Source organism: Podarcis gaigeae, assembly GCF_964106915.1.
Source record: "Podarcis gaigeae genome assembly, chromosome: 13".
NCBI lineage: Eukaryota > Metazoa > Chordata > Lepidosauria > Squamata > Lacertidae > Podarcis > Podarcis gaigeae.
Genome location: NC_139689.1, coordinates 8,273,548 through 8,285,857, shown reverse-complemented (window position 1 = coordinate 8,285,857; position 12,310 = coordinate 8,273,548). Strand labels below are relative to the sequence as shown.

Sequence of the window (12,310 nt, the reverse complement as noted above, 5' to 3'; positions counted from 1 at the left end):
ATTGTGCTGTCTCAAATAATGTTTGTGATAGAGGCAACCAGGCCCCTTTAAGGCTCTTACTATTAGCACTGGCTCCAAGAGCAAAGGATTTGCTTCTAGTATCAATAAGATCTTAATAGAAATTGCGACAGGGCTCCTTACTGGTCTGGGAGATACATATGAGTGAGCAGAGTGATGAAGTGAAATGTACATATCTATGGTTTGCCTGACCAGGGAAGTCACTGTCGACTTGCGTAAGGGAAAACACTTTAAAATTAGCCATAAATGGTAGAGAACTCCAGGACAACCATTCCTTAAAGAAACTACCACTCATTCCAGGTCTTTGAGGGTTAAGCCAGGTACCAGCTGCTTTTTTTGTTTGAGTTCATAACTTAATTCTAAGAAGAATCCCACCCAGGGCATCAGACAAGCTCTGCCCAGGCCCAAACATAGCTTCTTCTTTTTCTTCTTCTGCGATCACGCATAGCCAAGTAAGATTGTCTTCCATAAACACGGTTTTAACAGTGGGTCCATAAGTGACTGTAGAGGCCAGTTCTGGATCCACACATCCTTCCACAGTGGGGACATAGGTTTCCAGGGAGGAAATGATCATGGTGAGGGTTTGCCAAGCATGCCTTCCTCTTAGCACATTTCTCCCTTTCATACTGACTTCAAGTGTCTTCAAAGCTCGTGATACCTTTGGTAAAGGCTGTTCTCCAGTGGGAGCTCTCGCAGGCCAGTGTTTCCCAGTTGTCAATGTGTATATTACATTTTTTTAGATTTGCCTTGAGAGAGTCTTTAAATCTCTTTTGTTGACCACCAGCATTATACTTTCCATTTTTGAGTTGGCATGGATGTGGTGCTAGAGACACTTATTACCACTTACTATGTTGTGATGAGGGCAGGAATGAGACAATGATATCGTGTAACCCACACTCAGCCCATGGAACACACATTGGCTGGACAGCATATCTTCAACATGTCTTTTGCTCTCTTTAATTGCAGCAAGTGCCACAGCTCCGACGGTTTTCCCATTGCCTCCCTGTAGCCAAGACTCCTCTACCGCCTCCCTGGTCTCCATAGGTTGTCTGGTCTCTGGCTACTTTCCTGAACCAGTCACAGTACAGTGGAATTCGGGAGCCATCTCCAGCGGCATCCGGACCTTCCCTGCACTATTGGATTCATCCAGGGGCCTCTACACTCTGACCAGCCAGCTTACCATCCCAACCAGCACCTGGGAATCGGAGAAGTTCGAATGCAATGTCACACATGCAGCTACTGGCTTCACAGCCAACAAAGACATTGCACGTGAGTCTTTCTGGGCCTTGGTTATCTGCTTGCTGTTTAACTCTCAAATGGGCAATCAATGCAGTTGAAGAAAATAAAGTAAAGTACTTGGGTGGAGAGAGAGGGGCAATAGATGCAATATTTTTGGGTAGCATTATTGTCTCATTCCAAGGCACATTAAGCATGGCAGGCACCACCAAAAAGAAAAAATGTCTCTGCTCAACAAGGCTTACAAATGAAATATAGGGGTTGGAGTGGAGAGAACGAGTTTGGAATTCTCCATTCAGTACCAACAATGGTATAAGAAAAAGTCAGGTTGTACCATTTCGGATTTCAGTTGTCAGCGGCAAGTTGGAGCATCATCCAGCAGCAACTTTTTGGAATACATTTCAAGGTTAGATTGATTTAGAGGGATTTGTGGCCATTTATAGATAATTCTTCTTTGGAGCAATGTTACCAAAACACAAAACATACACACACATGTGAATGGCATTCATGACCCCTAATTTTAATTCCTTATATGAGTTGTCAACCTGCAGAACCAGTGAAATGAATTAGGTTATGGGGTGGTTGGCTGTTCCTACAGCCCAATCACTTGTAATGTTGGAAGGAATGGCTAGGATTGATCTGCCTGTGCCATCTTTGTGCTGAAGCAAGCAAGGCAAAGCATGATAGCTAGAGCGGGGAGGCAAGCTTTGAATAGGGATACCGAGTGGGGGGAAAGTGCCTTGATGAGAAAGTGAGGATGTTCATAACTTTGGGATCAGCATGTCAAAAGGTGGGGAGGATGATAATAGGAGAACCAAAAGAGGCGAATTGCAGAACTAGTAGCCACTTAGGCCTCAAAGGTTACATGGAGAGGGAAATAGGTGGCAAAGTGAAGATCACTAAGACATGGGGAAGGGGGATAGATCACAAACAAATGGTATTAATTCCACTCACATATGGATGTGGGAGAATATCAGTTCAGTTCAGATTTAAATATGAATCAACCTAATTCACAACAACACTTGAATGAAAACACAGCCATCCTTTCAATCACACTTATCCGGATTTTGCAAAGCAGTTCTCCAGCCAAGTAGTGTGTACAAAAATGCATCTACTAGGGAAAGATGTGCACAAAAATGGATATATTAGTATAAATAACATATTAAAATGCATTATATCAGGAGCACTGCTTAGCAAAAATGTTTATATTAGGCAAGATTGTATGTAAAGACAGCATGTTAGGAAAAAAATAGTTTAAAATGCAGATGAATTTTCATAAGTACTTATTTTAGAAATATTTGCATACAGATATGGAGAATGGGGGGGGGGGGGAGAAACTGAGAGAAATCAAAATTGACAAGTTAACCCATCCCTGCCTTCCCATAACTTATATCCCTCCAGACTCTCCTGCAAAACCACCAGTGGTCCCAGAAGTCCGCCTGCTCCATTCCTCCTGCGATCCCAGGCATGCCACCATTGAGCTGCTGTGCATTATCTCCAGCTTCTACCCCAGCAGGGTGACGATAGAGTGGCTAGTGGGTGGGCAACCTGGCTTGCTATCCTCGATCACAGCACCGCCCAGGAAGGATGCCCACGGATACACCTTCAGTACCACAAGCACAGTCAATGTTAGCAAAGAAGACTGGCAGGCTGGGAATACCTACCACTGCCAGGTGTTCCACGAAGCAACCCAAACCAAATTGAAAAGCAAAGCCAAGATATGTGAAGGTAGGAAAGATTGACTGAGCTGGCACTTGTGTTTTCCTCTGTTTTGGTGGGCATGGACTGGAATGCAGGGGTGAAGAGGACAACTGCTTCGAGGTTACTGAGGGTCCTCTCAAGTGCTAAGTATTTCAAGATAGTGTCCTTCCTAATTCATACACACACACACACACACACAGTGGTAACTCGGTTTGGGAACTTAATCCATTCCAGAAGTCTGTTCTTAAACCGAAACCATTCTTCAGCCGAGGTGCACTTTCCCTAATCAGGCCTCCTGCCGCCAGTGCCCTTCCACTGTTCAGCTTCCATTCTTAGACCGAGGTAAAGTTCTCAAAACGGGACACTACTTCAGGTTTTGTGAAGTTCGTAAACCGAATTGTTCTTAATGACCGCTCCCCACATCAAATGGGGGGGCATTTTTTGTGTGGTTGCGTGCAGCCCCCCCCCCCCGATCCTACACAGCTCCCTAAAAACCTGGCTTTGCCCCCTCCCATGCTGGATACCTGGACAGTTAACCAATCCCGGCGGGGGGGGGGGGCGTTGCCAGGGGAGTTAGCCAGGTAGGGTGGGACCTCCCTGCCCACACAATAGAGGGTGGAACTTACCTGTGAGTCCTCTTAAACCGAGGTACCACTGTATGTATGTGCGTGTGTATACATTATACACACACACACACACACACACACATACACACACACACAGTATGCACATACATACACATACATACATTCATAGATACATATGCACTGCTTTCTACCATGGCCCATTGAAATAAACCTTTTCCCACTGACTGCAATGTACACATGACCTTAATGGCAGAGTAGTTATTTTCCATTTCTACTGGAAGCAGGACTCGGGGAAGACATAGTGCAGTGGAAATCAGAGTGCCGCAAATGTCCATGAAAAGTCTTGGCAAATATGCTATCCTCTCCAGGGAGGTGGGGTCAGAGGACATTTTCCTTCCTCTACAACATGTAGTTTGACTCAGTGCCTTCTCCTACATAAAACAATGTGGTCTTGATAGCAGAAGCTGATGTTGTAGAAGGGGGTGGCAGGGAACTGTTTGTTCCTGCTCATTATTCACAATGGAATATGGAGGGTGACAGGGAACTATTTTTAATTTATTTTTTGCTTGGTTACTGACAATGGAATATGGAGCTTTTATTGATTCTCGGACACCCAAGGGCACCAAATGCCAGCTTCTTTCCTTTAATACATGTACCAGGTGTGGAGTTATTGATTCCTTTTACTCTGCAGCAATGACTGCCCTTCTTAACAGGATGCATGCAAGCCCCTAAAACAGCAGAGAGGGGAGGGGCGGTTGGAGAAGTAACATGACGTTTGTATCCCCAGATAACACTGATTGCCCCTCCGCTGGCATTAGCGTGCGAATCATGCCCCCAACCGCAAAAGACTTGTACATAAACAGAGACCCTACGCTCACCTGTGTGGTGGAAAATCTGGAAAATGCAGATGGGCTGAAAGTCACCTGGTCACGGGCAGATTCAGGACCTGTGAGCCCAGGTTTATTGGAAGTGAAAGAAGAGCTTAATGGAAAGTACACCGCGACCAGCTCCCTCCCTGTCACAACATGGCTGCAGGGTGAGGAATTCACCTGCAAGGTGGAATATCCAAGCTTGGCTGCTCCCATCAATAGGACCATTGCCAAGATGAGAGGTAAGAGGGAAACAGTGTTGGTCTCCTGTCCTGGGGTTGGTGTCCTTGTGTTCCAGCAGGAAAGAGAATACTTAAACACCCAGCACCACTTGGCTTATCTGTGATTTACACTGCGGACACACTTTGCAATCTCACACAGTCTGGTGGGGCTATTGTGCAGGTTTGCACAATCATTCTACACTTGTCTCTGCTCACAGGTTTTTATGGTGCTTGAGAAACCTGCAATGCATGCTTTTTATCAGAAGGCAACACTGGGACTATTTCCATCTCCAGCTAAGGATCCTTCTAACCCCTGAATCTGTCTATTGATAGGCAGATGAAGGATTGAGCCAGTTCTGTTGAGGGCAGTACATTATCCTTTCGCTGGTGGCCTAATAAGGAGGTACCTGGAAAGAACAATGTGGGAATTTGAGCATACCAATACCTTCTCAGGAAAGACTGGAATTCTCTGTGTTATGGGCCCCCTCTGTATATCTGTTAAAAGAAAGTAGGCTGTGTAAAATCTCTGCTATCTTGGTTTGGTATCTTATGTATTCATCCAGCTTGAAGAAGCCCAACCCATGTCGCACTTATTCCTACCCAGGTCCACATGCACAAGGGCTTCAGCTAAATGCATTCTAGCTTGTTAATGTTGTCGCTGAGGATTTACTCTGTCTACTGTACTTGTAACTATTTTTCAAGCCATTTAGCAGATAATAATCAGCACTCCTGTCCAAACCACAAGCCCCAGGATTCTCTTGGGGGGAAGCCATGACATTCAAATTGTAACAGGAATTGCAATATGGATAGATTAATTTCTAAAACTTTGATTGCTGTGCTATTTATGAATGTGAATGTCGCCAGAGAAGGCCAAGCTGTTCTATTTTTTTTATTATTTATACATACATACATACATACATACATACATACATACCCTGCCCATCTGGCTGGGTTTCCCCAGCCACTCTGGGCGGCTCCCAACAGAATATTAAAAATATGATAAAACATCAAACATTAAAAACTTCCCTAAACAGCGTTGCCTTCAGATGTCTTCTAAAAGACAGATAGTTGTTTATTTCTTTGACATCTGATGGGAGGACATTCCACAGGGTGGGTGCCGCAACCGAGAAGGCCCTCTGCCTGGCCCCTTGTAACTCGCAGTAAGGGATCCGGCAGAAGGCCCTCGGAGCTGGACCTCAGTGTCCGGGCTGAATGATGAGGGTAGAGATGCTCCTTCAGGTATACTGGGCTGAGGCCATTTAGGGCTTTCAAGGTCAGCACCAACACTTTGAATTGTGCCCAGAAATGGGGTACCTGTGTATATCATGGAGACAAGCAGTGCTTTTTTTCTAGAAAAATAAGTGTCATTACTCACCATTAAGTGAGTACAGTAAGTGCCACACTTTTTAAAGACAAAACAAAAGGTGTTAGTACTGTGTACCCTTGAATACCCCCCTCCCGGGAGGAGCACTGTTTCCTGACCAGAAAGAAGAGCACAGGTAGACTCTGAGGAAATCCTCGTGCAGTTTCAGATAATATGACGGGCCTTTTGGGATCATTATCCGGAATGTACTGCGGCATCCACTAATTGGTTCTAATCTTAATCACTGCTGGCATATCTTTTCTCTCATACATTCCCCCATCCCCCCCCCAAAAAAAGGCGACATAAAGGCTCCCAAGGTGTTCCTCTTTTCCCCGCACAACGAGGAAATCCGTGCTCGGCCACCAATGCTGACGCTCACCTGCCTGGTCACAGGATTCACCCCAAAAGAAATTTCTATCCAGTGGCTGAAGAATAACAATGCCATGCCTGAAGATCACCATGTCAACACGCCAGTCATGAAGGACAAGAGCAACACCTCCCACTTCATCTACAGCAAGCTGACAATCCCATTCTCTGACTGGAACAATGGAACCCCTTTCACTTGCATAGTTTACCACGAAGCCCTCCCCATGAAGTTCACCCAGAGGACCGTGGAGAAATCCCAGGGTAAAAAATGATGGCCATACCTCCTCTGGCACTGTAACCTCTTCAGCCTCTCCCGGATTTTCCTCTAGCATTGTCAGATGACCTGTGTAAAGGTCTTCCATGCATGCATGTTTGGCGTATGGCTGAATAAAAGAGAACTAACTCAGATATATCCCATGTTGTGGTCACTTGCAGGAGAATCGATGAGTGGCGTGGGGTGGGGGTGTTCTGGAAAGCAAGGAGAGAATGGATTTATTAATTGGGTCTTCATGATATGGGAAGCAAAATGTATTCGCCATTATCAGAGCTATGCCATGGGGAGCGGGGAGGTTGCAAAGGTCTGGTGTCAGTATATGTGAAGTCTTACTGCTCACAACAGGCCTCTGTTATGTGCCAGAAGTGAGAGGGATTTGGTCCAAAGACACCCAGTGAGCTTCATCTAGATAAATGGTGATTTGAATCTGGGTCAAATTCCACTGGGCTCAGGTCCAATATCCTGTCATCTGCTCCACACTGGCTTCCCTCTGTACATGTCCATACACAGGAAGCTGCTCTCCTTTTAATGTCTGGTGCTGAAAACAGCTGCTATAACATTGAAGAGGAATATTTATGTATCCTCCTCTCCCACAAAGATTCTGTTGCAGATCCTCCTCAACCTCTCCCATCGCAACCACCAGCAGCTCCATCCTTTGGTCAACTGCCACCAGGCCTCTGTTCCTCAATGGTTCAAACTAGTCAATTGTGGCAGAGCTGTGGAGTTCACTGCAGACCCAGAAACAGTATTATAACTCAGTGTTCTGTGTATTAGAAGCTGATAGATAATATTACAGCAGGAAAAGAAGCTGTGGAGGACTGTGTAAACAAGCAAAACTGAAGCAGCAGCAGAGCAAGGGGACCAGAAAGTCAAGAAGGTCCAAGATGCTAACAAGGCTTGAGTAGCTCAAATAGAAGCAACAGATTTAGAAATGGGAGCATGTTTGGAACACACACAAACACAAACCAAGGGAGTAAAAATAAAAAGGCTGGGGAAATGAGCAAATTTATTTCTAAATTTGCCACAGTCCCAAAAATTCAAGGCCTAAGCCTCATATTCTAATTTTGTCTTCTTGATGTGAATGTGTATTCTGCCCATTGCAGACGACTGGTGGGAAATTATTTTATGTTGCCCTTCTCTTCTTCTGTCTTCCTGTTTGGGATATATCTTATAAGACATAAGAAGCTGACTTTTATTGAGTCTTGATCAGCTTTCCTTCTCAGCTTAATGCTGGTCACTCTGACCAGCTCCAACTCTTCAAACTCTACGTAATGTTTTCATGAATCCTTTTAAAAGAAACCGAGACAAAATCATGATGACAGTTCTAATTACAGATATTGGCTGTATCCAATGTTAGCCTTACTCACAGCAGACAGACCCGCTGGAATTAATGAATAAGACTACCACTCGTCCATTAATTTCAATAGCTCTACTCTGATTAGGACTAGCATTGGCTACCATCTGTGCAAGGTATGTTCTCTGCTACAAGGACAGAGATATGGAGCTGGAAGTACAGGAGCAGGCAAGGCATCCTGGGGAAAGATAGTTCAACAGACAGCAGGAGTAAGGGAGTCATAGGGCCAGAAAGTAGCCAGCAGTCATCTGGTGCAACAGTCATGCACACTCACCATCAACAATATATAGCTTTCCTTCATATCAACTCACATTGTCCAGATTATTCATCTCAGGGATGCAGCAGAAGAAACAAAGAAAATGCACCACACCTGCATTGCCTGAGAGAAGAGAATAGTCTCTAAGAGCCAGACTAAATGTGATAACAGGGACAAGGAGCAGCCACAGGGAAGGGTGATCTTCATCAGGACTACATACCCGGGTCCTTACAAAATTTATCCCTCAAAGTGGCTGTTAACTATAAAAAAAAAACCCAAGTGACAGCATCCCATCTGTGAGAAATTGAAATTAATAATTATGATAATGATAGCTAATAATAATAATAATAATAATAATAATAATAATAATAATAATAGACCCTAAATCTGATTGGGATGGGTGAGCAAACTCAGCCAAGCTTTGGATAGATTGGCAAATAGATCAGATGGATGAGGAGCCATGAGAGAAAATCAAATTCCCTGAATATTCAGGACATATTATTGGACCGGCCTTACATTGAGGGTGGGATGTGAGAGATAATATGTTAGAGAAGGCACTTTGACCCAATCATGACACGCAGGTATACAATGGGGGGGGTATTTTTCCCCCTCACAGAGATAGTCTGGGATCACCTCAGAACCACCCACTCAAACACATACAAACAAAAAGATAAGCTGCCTCAAAATCTCTTGACATTTTGAGCAGTGATCTTAAAAATCGGGGGGGGGGGGGGATTTCTAAGTACACTTGGGCCCAGCAGTCCAAATCTCCACTCAAACACTCTTGCCCAGTTACAGGTAGGTAGCCGTGTTGGTCTGCCGTAGTTGAAACAAAATTAAAAAATCCCTCCAGTAGCACCTTAGAGCCCAACTAAGTTTGTTATTGGTATGAGCTTTCGTGTGCATGCACAGTTCTTCAGATACCTTGCACATGAAAGCTCATACCAATAACAAACTTAGTTGGGCTCTAAGGTGCTACTGGAGGGAATTTTTATTTTATTTTATTTTTTACTCTTGCCCCAATTATGCTGCAATGATGTGGCCTCAGCCACCTACACATGAAATGAACACAACTCCCTACCCACACCTACTTGCTGGTTACTCCATACTTTGATGTTAACAGGTGGCCTGCTTTGCGTACCGACTAGTGTTCGGTTTCGGTGGTTAGAAGACCAGATTCAAAGCCCCAATCAACCATGATGCTCACTGTGCGGCCTTTCTATATGTCCCTCATAAAATAAGGAGAGAGAGAGAGAGAGAGAGAGAGAGAGAGAGAGAGAGAGGCTGAAGTTACTCTGAAGAACTAGGTACAAACATTACCTGGGGTGAACAGGCTGGGTTACGAAAACTCTAACACCAAGCCTCTATTTCAAAATTTAGATGACATTTATTGTTATGTAGGCCATAGGTGATCTTGCAGGTGTGCAGTTCATACGTCATAGGTTTTGTAGTCCATGTTAGACTGTAAGAATAAGAAGAAATATAAGAATAGTACATCAGTACTACTGAGTAGAACCTATGAATCAAAATAACTCTAAGTGAAATGTCCATGCATGCTAATACCTGCCACTTGTATCTATATTACTAAGGACAGGGGAGACTTGGCAAACAAATGGGAGCAGATAGAATCTAATGGGGAAAGTGGATTTTTAAATGGCAACCCATAGCCTGGCATTAGGTCAGGAATTACCTTACCAATGCACTATGATAGAATTCCCACCCTGCAGGTTTCATACATTTCTACCTGCAATTACAGTCAAATTTCGGAACAGGTAGCTTTGAGATTTCTGTAGCCTGTGTTGATTACAAAGGGTATAGACATTAGTGGTGGGTGGAGCTTGGGAATGTTTTATGGTGAATACAGGGATTGACGTCTCTCTCTCCCCTCACAGAGGTGACTGTGTCAACAATGGATGATTACAGCGATGAGAAAGAGGAGGAACTGGACCGCCTGTGGCGAACCATCTTCATTTTCTTTGTTCTCTTCCTCCTCAGTGTTTGTTATAGTGCCACCATTACACTGTTCAAAGTGAGTAGAGGGGAAGGGATATTATATATCAACATTTGCATTTAAATGGTGGAGGAAGGGAGGCAGCATAAACACATCAGGGATGGAAAGACGAGAAAAGACAAAGGGATAATGCTGAGATGTTTGTACTGTTAGTTGTAAATTACTGAATGGTTCTGTAGAAGAATGAGCCTACAACATGACATGTATACTGTGTCAAACAGTCCATTCAATATCCCATTAAAATCAGAACAACGGGATGGAGAAAAATATTTGACTTGTTGGTTGGAAAGACAAGTTAAGAGTAATGAGGTGGGGAAAGATGACAAGGAATGGTTTTATGGTACACTGCCCAAAGGCCATAGTTCATATGGAATTTGCTCCTGCGAAAGGTAGAAGAAGAGTTCGGATTTGATATCCCGCTTTATCACTCCCCTTCAGGAGTCTCAAAGCGGCTAACATTCTCCTTTCCCTTCCTCCCCCACAACAACCACTCTGTGAGGTGAGTGGGGCTGAGAGACTTCAGAGAAGTGTGACTAGTCCAAGGTCACCCAGCAGCTGCATGTGGAGGAGCGGAGACGCAAACCTGGTTCCCCAGATTACGAATCTACCGCTCTTAACCACTACACCACACTGTAGTGTAGTGACGGCCATCAACTTAGAAGGCTTTAAAAGACAAATTCATGGGAAATGAGGTTATCAGTGGCTACTAACTGCAATGGATATATTCTGCCTCCGTTGCTAAAGGCTTGATCCAGCAGGACTCTTTTCATTGTTCTTTTGACATGTTGTTATGTGTAAATAAACACATAAATGCACCTTGCAAACCGTGACTGGCAGGAGATAGGAAGGGGAAAAGAACTAAGAACAAGTAGATCTTGCATATTTTTCTTCTGTACTCATTCCTGCTGTATGTCTTCCTTTATCCCCACTCTCACTACTTCCCACAGGTAAAATGGCTCTTCTCCACTGTGATGCTCCTGAAGAAGCAGTCATTGGGCCCTGACTATAAGAACGTTAGCCAAAGAGTGGCCTAGAAACATTTTCCTGGGAACTCTTTCCCTGCACCTCATGGGGTGCAAAGAAGTAGTCGCTGGCTGGATTTAGGGCTCCTTCTCCAGTGTGAACGCCCTAATCTTCTCTCTTTCGGCCCCTTCTCCTCCTTGGCGGGTGGAGATGAAGCCCTTCTACTGGTCCTTTAAACATGTCTTCCACAGTGACTGTAAAGAAGATTGTGGTGTTTTCCAATGTAACTGAACTGTACAGCTTTGTATTTTACATACTACTTGGTAAATATTCTGTAGGGGGGATTTTTTTTTGTACTATATAAGGTAAGATATGCACAAAGGGAGAGAGAGGGAAGGAATGCTGGTATGTTTTTTATGCTGATTTGCTGAAGGTGAAGTGTGACAGTTAGAACGTGTGTGTGTGTGTGTGTGTGTGTCTTGGGATTTTGGAGAGGGATAGTGAAGGGTGGCTGGTTTGGGAGCTGAGGAGCAATGGCTAGAATGGGCATGATAGGCTATTAATAGAAGTATAAACACATGATATAAAATATCCAGACTCTGTTATGTGCAACATCATATAAGTACCTGTCAACATTGAGCTTTTACTGCCTTAATAAAGTTTTGATTTGTTCACACCATGTCTCATGTTGGCTAAGCTATCAAGGCTGGGACAAAGGGATATTAGTACTGATAAGGTGGCAGCAGAATACTATTTTCTGGGAGAATTCCTTAGGCATTGGAAGCCCAGAGCTCATAACCCTATAAGGCACATAGGAACCCAGCAGTTGGTGGGGGTGAGAAATCCTTTACCAAGCAAAAGGGGAACAAAACTAAAGTACCCTCTTGCTCCCAAGTGGTGGGCTTGGGCTGGGGAGGGTACAGCAAGGAGGAACCAGCTCTCCCACCCAGCCTGTGATTTATAAAGTTTGGAGACAGATGCACAAGCCTTGAGAAAGGAGCTTCGGCATGTCAACTCTGACTGGGTTCAAAGGGTAAAGGTAAAGGGACCCCTGACCATTAGGTCCAGTCGTGACCGATTCTGGGGTTGCA

At 44.3% G+C, this 12,310-nt stretch overlaps 1 gene segment (V, D, J or C); it reads left to right on the top strand.

Annotated features, from left to right (window-relative positions):
* The window catches only part of LOC310829032 (Ig gamma chain C region-like), a 38,537-nt gene extending 31,770 nt beyond the window's left edge, over window positions 1-6,767 (top strand). The window contains exons 2-5 of the C gene segment in view: window positions 985-1,287; window positions 2,656-2,982; window positions 4,330-4,653; window positions 6,293-6,767.
* Window positions 6,768-12,310: the final 5,543 nt, after the last annotated feature.